Genomic DNA, 6,000 nt, shown 5'->3' with positions numbered 1-6,000 from the left:
TCTCCTCTTGTCTCCTGTGCAATCTGAGGACAGATCTAAACAAACTTATGTTGTTGAATTAGTACTGAAAACTGTTTATCTGTCCTATGAAAACTGATGAAAGAGGCAAGATGAGCGCAGGAAGGTTTTGTTATTTTTAGAGAGTCTCGGTAAACACTCAATTGTAACACTTTACAAGAAGGTTTAATTCATTAACATAAGTTAATGCCTTAGGAATTATGAACTAGCCATGGCCATTACTTTTACAGCATTAATTAGATAATTCATCTAGATAATGTTACTTTCTATATACACTGCTGTTCAAAAATTCTGGAAAATTATGTTAGATTTGCTTTTTTGGAAAAAAAAAAATGTATTCAGCAAGAACTAATGCATTGATCAAAAGTGACAGAGTGACTCTTGTAAAATTATAAATGTCTTCAATTTCAAAGAAATGTTAATCAAACAATCCTGTTAAAAATATCATGATTTACACAAAAATATTAATCGGCACCAAATTGAGCACCAAATCAGCATATAAGCTATTTAAAATAATAATAGTATTTTAATATTTCACAGTATTACTGTTTTACTGTTTGTTTATTTTCTTCTCAACCCCTTAACAATTGAATGTTAATGTATACTACTACATTTCAATTTGTGTAAATTATAAATGATCAAATCAATATATCATCATAATATATTATAATAAAGTGAACAACTTTATATTTATAAATTAACATTCACCTAGAGTAGATATTTAATTAACTAATGTTAATGAATTGTATGTTAAGGTAAAGTATTACCCACAATGCACTGTGCATGATCTGCCACTGCGCTGTGCTGCTGTCTCTTGTGTGCGTGTGAGATTGAGTGATTGTAAATGCATCTCAAAGAAAGCCAGCAGTCTCTCTATACCTATATATTTGTATATATTATTCACAGTTGGATCTCCTTATAGATGCAGAGGCGCTGTACACAAGATTGCTTTTATGTTTACAGTCGGCTCGTTATGATGGCTCTGTTGGCCTGTTGCATGCTGATTTGCATGGCCCAGTACTGGCAGCAGCAGCAGCCTCCATACGCCCACTTCTGTCCAACATGGAGCCCGTTTCTTTACTTTAAATGGCAAAGATGCAGAACATCACTCTTAATTTTCTCTTTCTTTATTCTCTCTCCTTCCCTTCTCTGTGTCTGTATTTCTTTTCCTACTTCACGTTGTCTGTATTATGTCTTTTGGAATTACTTTTCGTTTTGCATCCATATCCGACGGATGGATTCAACTCCTTTTCAACATGTCTCCACTTAATCTTCTCTTCAATGTTTCATTTCATGATTACTTTACATTAATGTTGGAACCATCTCCATGGTCACGTCACCCCATCCTATGCATGTCACCACATTGTGTTTGTCATCTCTGGCCTTTGCCGCCGCTCCCTCCGTCCCTGCCCCTCTCTGCAGCATTGGGACCAGGGAGGGGGTAATTCAGAAGAACCTGAGCGGCTTATTGCCCGTACGTGACTTCAGGCTGGACCCCAGTCTGCTCTACTCTCTGCCCCTTCTGGCCCTGAGCCCAAACCTGCTCGTCGTCTGGGTGTTCCTCAGCATAGCCTACCTGCTGGCCAAACTCCGCTGCAGCTGAGCCTGAGACCCCCCTTTTTCATTTTACTTTTTCTCTCTCTCTCTCTCTCTCTCTCTCTCTCTCTCTCTCTCTCTCTCTCTCTCTCTCTCTCTCTCTCTCTCTCTCTCTCTGCCTCGCTCCAGCTATCTCAGCACCTCCTTTTTCTGTTTTTCACTTTTCCCTCCTGTGCGTGAGGAGCTGTTTGCAGACAACGCTGAATTCTCTCTTCTCTCTGGTTTATTTCAGCTTTTCTCTCTAAAGGCCCCGATATACTCATGGCAAAGATCTTTAAATAAAAAGAAGATCAAAATACCTCAGCAGGTATACAGTTAGCGAACATCTCAATGCTGCTGAGGGCGTGCTTTCCTCTCACTTACAAAATTAAATACACAACAGAAAATGATTGCAGTGAGAAAACAGCAGTTAAGAAAGCATCTGATTATTGTGGTTTTGGTTATGTTTGCATCAGCTCTGCAATTTTGGCACTCCTGACAAGTCACGTTTATTTATATAGCACTTTATACAATAGATTGCTTCAAAGCAAGCATCTTTACAGTATCACTCAGTGTCACTTTCAATTAGAACAACAGCTTCAATACGATAAAGTGTGTTCATGTTTTTACTCGTGTCTGACCTCGACAAACTGAACAGAGGAAATGAACCAGAGAAGAATTTCACATCAAAGAAGGCGGAGCCTCAGAGCAAACATACCAATTATGTATCACGATCAAATATTAATTCGAAGGTGTTTACCAGCCAGAGTAAACTTTTCTTTGCAAAGCTTTTTCGAACTTTCGAAACCAACTTCGTTTTGACCTGACTTAGTTCTATAAGATTTTGTTGATGCCAGTTCATACTTTGATTTCGCTTGAAGTATATCGGGGCCATAACAGCCAGTCTAGAGATCTTAGTGTTTCTCTCTCTCTCTCTCTCTCTCTCTCTCTCTCTCTCTCTCTCTCTCTCTCTCTCTCTCTCTCTCTTTTTTTAAGTAATCTTGGATGACATAAGATAAAAGTTTGTATATTAATTTGTGACATATTACAAATATTCAGAATTATTTTAGAGGGTACATTGAACATATATATTTAAGACTGATTTATTTATTCAATACTAAATATTCTTATAATATAAAACTGTTTTATTTATGTTATTATAGCAAATTATTATTCAGCACATGCATATAGTGTGCTGGTGGTCCGTACAATATTTATAATAATGAGATATTGTTTCTGTAACAGTATCATGGAATTTTCCAGTGAATTTTTTTTTTTTTTTTGTGGTCGATTTTGTCTTCCATGTATTTCTATATAAATGCCGAGCTAAGGCCAGGCCAAAGCTAATTTCAACTATCATCGCACTTGCTTTAGAAATGTATTGCACTTTAGGGTGTTGAGTGTGTCAATGTCTTCCCATGTTTTGCAGGAAGATAACATTTGGTTCTTTTACCATGTTTGGTCTGCACTAACCCGTTTGCAGCCTTTCCAATGAAACTGTTAAATTTGGCCATATAAGATTGTATTTTCAGTCAGGGAAATATAAATATGCACTTGAGAATGACTTTTTCACTGTCTGCTGACAGGAAGCTAACCGGTTTAAAAGGAATTTTGTGTAAAGGAATGTTCCAGGTTCACATCTGAGGCATGCGAACGATTACCACGGGCAATTTTCACTCAATTTGTAAAAGCAAACAAAACCTTCTTAACATTAATGCAGTAACAATAAAAGTCTATGGTGCAAGGCAGTAACATTAAAATACGCAATTTTGAAAGTACAACGACTGCTGCTTTTGACAAATTGAGAGACGTAATCAATGTTTGCTAGATGGCGTCAGATTCATTTTTAGCTTGGATTGAACCTGAAACAGTCCTTTTAAGATGTATGTGTTTAGATGACTAGATCATCCACGTGTTGCTGTAAGTAAAGTGTCCTTATGCAGGACTAATGGAGAGAATGTGTTCTTTTGCCAAAACTAATCATGACGTACAGGCTGCAAATCTTCAAAATTCTTCCCTTATTTATATGTAAATAAATATTTTATATGTAAATATTTACCTTAATGATTAGAAATGACATCATTTTAAAGGATTCCCAGTTTAATCGTGCTTCCCTCTGTGCCAAATTCGAAATGGCCTCTCTGTGCTTTGTAAAATTTGTCTGGCCACATGCCACGGCCAGTACATCTGCTGTTTACAAGTTAGCACTGCTTGAGTTTACATGCTCTAAAGAGCTTCCTGTTACAAGAACGTTATATTTAAAAGAAAAAAAAAAAGAAATGTACATTTACCAGGCTTTCAACTGACCCACTAAAGAAACTGAGGGGTTCATTTGTAATGATGTTGCGGCTCTGTGAGTCTAATTTTTGCTCAGTTTGCTTAAAGTCAGAGATGACTTCCAGACTTTTTCCTGTTTGTTTTAAATCATATTGGATAATGTTACTAGCTGCATTCTGAGCATCTTATACAGTAAGTTGGAGAAAGGTTTTGGTGACTGATTTTGAAGTCTGTTTAGACCGTGACAGTCTAAGATACTGCAGGGTTTGGCTGAATATGATTGGTAGGTTTTAACGAATAGAATTTAAGGATAGGTCTCAGGTTAAGTTTGATAGCTTTAAAGTTTGATCATTGGTTTTAAGTAGGGCTGTATGATTATGACAGATTATTTCCCTTGATATTGTAATACTTGTTATTATTTTATTATTAGTTTTATTAATTATTTTTTTATTTAATCAAATTTATATTAAAACTCTTATTTATATTTATATTAAAACAGCTGCATGTTATTGCATACAGGTTGCAGTGTAAATTTGATGTTACTCTGTCTACATTACGAACAAGCTGCGCAACATCTATCCAAATAATTGCTAATTATCAACTGTGTTTTTGCCTGGTTTCATATGCTTCTGCAAATTACACACAAATAACTTGTTCATTAGGGTCTGTGGTCATCATTGATAGGCCTATAGACTTAAATGCCTCCAAATCACACAACATACTAGTTTGTCAGCTATACTCATAATAAAAATGACAAAAAAATGTTGATTGATTGTGCAGCCCTAAGAATCAGTTCTAGGTTTGAAGCTGTATTGGTGAATGTGTTGGAAATTATGTTTTTTAATGAGTATCTTGGATTAGGGAATAGTTTTGTGGACTGATTTAATGAATTTGTTTGATTAATAAATAGGCGCAGCAGAGCACAGCTCTTTTGATTTATTGGGCTTTCATGCTCAGAGAGTCATATTTTATAAAGATAATATGCATTGTTGTTTTTATGCTCTTACAACATTTGTACATTTTTAAATATTATTTCAATATTTTGAATCAATATTTGACAAATATAACCTTTTACTCAAAGATCAAAATAGATTTCTTAGTTCTACCTCGTTTTACACTTAAAGCGTATGAATTGAGCATACAAAACTAAAAGGTCTCTGCATAGCGAGGAACAGGTTTGATTTGGAAATTTTTAGAATGGATATTCATGAACACATGGATTTTTTTTTTTTTTTGCTGTTAAGTGGTGAATTCACCCATAATTGGAATTCTGTTATTATTTACTCTCCTTTGTATGTTTCTTTCTTCAGTGAAACTTAAAAGGAGATATTTAGCAGAGAGTTCAAATTGCTCTTTTCCAGGCAATTTTCTCATACGATTTTTCAGTGAACAACTTAAATTTCATTGTGTTTATCACACAAAGCTGCTGTATAGAGGTTTAGAAGACTTAAAGGGATAGTTCACCCTGTCATTATGTACTCACCTGTTTTCTTTTTTCTGTTGAACACAGAAGAAGATATTTTGAAGAATGTTGATAACCAGACAGTTGACTGTAGCCATTGATTTCGGTAGTCATTAACTTCCATAGTATCTTTTTTATCTTAAGTGTGTGGCTACCTACAACTGTCTGATTACCAACATTCTTCAAAATATCTTCTTTTTAGTTCAACAGAAGAAAGAAACTCATACAGGTTTGGAATAACATGAGGGTGAGTAAATGATGACAGAATTAAAATGTTTGGGTGAACTAACCCTTTAAGCCCAAAGTACAATTCAGCCGTCCGCTTTCCGCTATGGTCCGGTCACTGTCCGTGTGACGTAATTTTCATCATCGATAGTCACTGTGTAAGACAGTGTGTGTACAACAGCGCATGCGCAAGGTAAATGTTGAGACAGAGTCCACTAGCTGGCAATACGTTTGTTTTGGTTCTTGTTCTAAACTTTGCATGCAATGGCGGATATGCTACTTCTATCCTTACGAGTGAATGCCCTGTAAATGACACGACTCATTGCTGCCCTCTGACGTCTGTAAAAAAAAAATATATATATATATATATATATATTGTACTGCACACGTATACTTTGAAAGTTGTGTGGATACGTCTGTCCGCGAGACAGAACAGAACACGG

The 6,000-nt window shown here is 35.7% G+C and overlaps 1 protein-coding gene across 14 annotated transcripts in view; it reads left to right on the top strand.

The window, feature by feature from the left end:
• Window positions 1–6,000, top strand: part of inpp4ab (inositol polyphosphate-4-phosphatase type I Ab) — a 52,095-nt gene that overhangs the window by 43,025 nt on the left and 3,070 nt on the right. The window lies entirely within an intron of this gene.

This window comes from Rutilus rutilus (genome assembly GCF_951802725.1).
Source record: "Rutilus rutilus genome assembly, chromosome: 12".
Classification (NCBI taxonomy): Eukaryota; Metazoa; Chordata; class Actinopteri; order Cypriniformes; family Leuciscidae; genus Rutilus; species Rutilus rutilus.
This window is presented reverse-complemented; position numbering and strand designations above follow the sequence as displayed.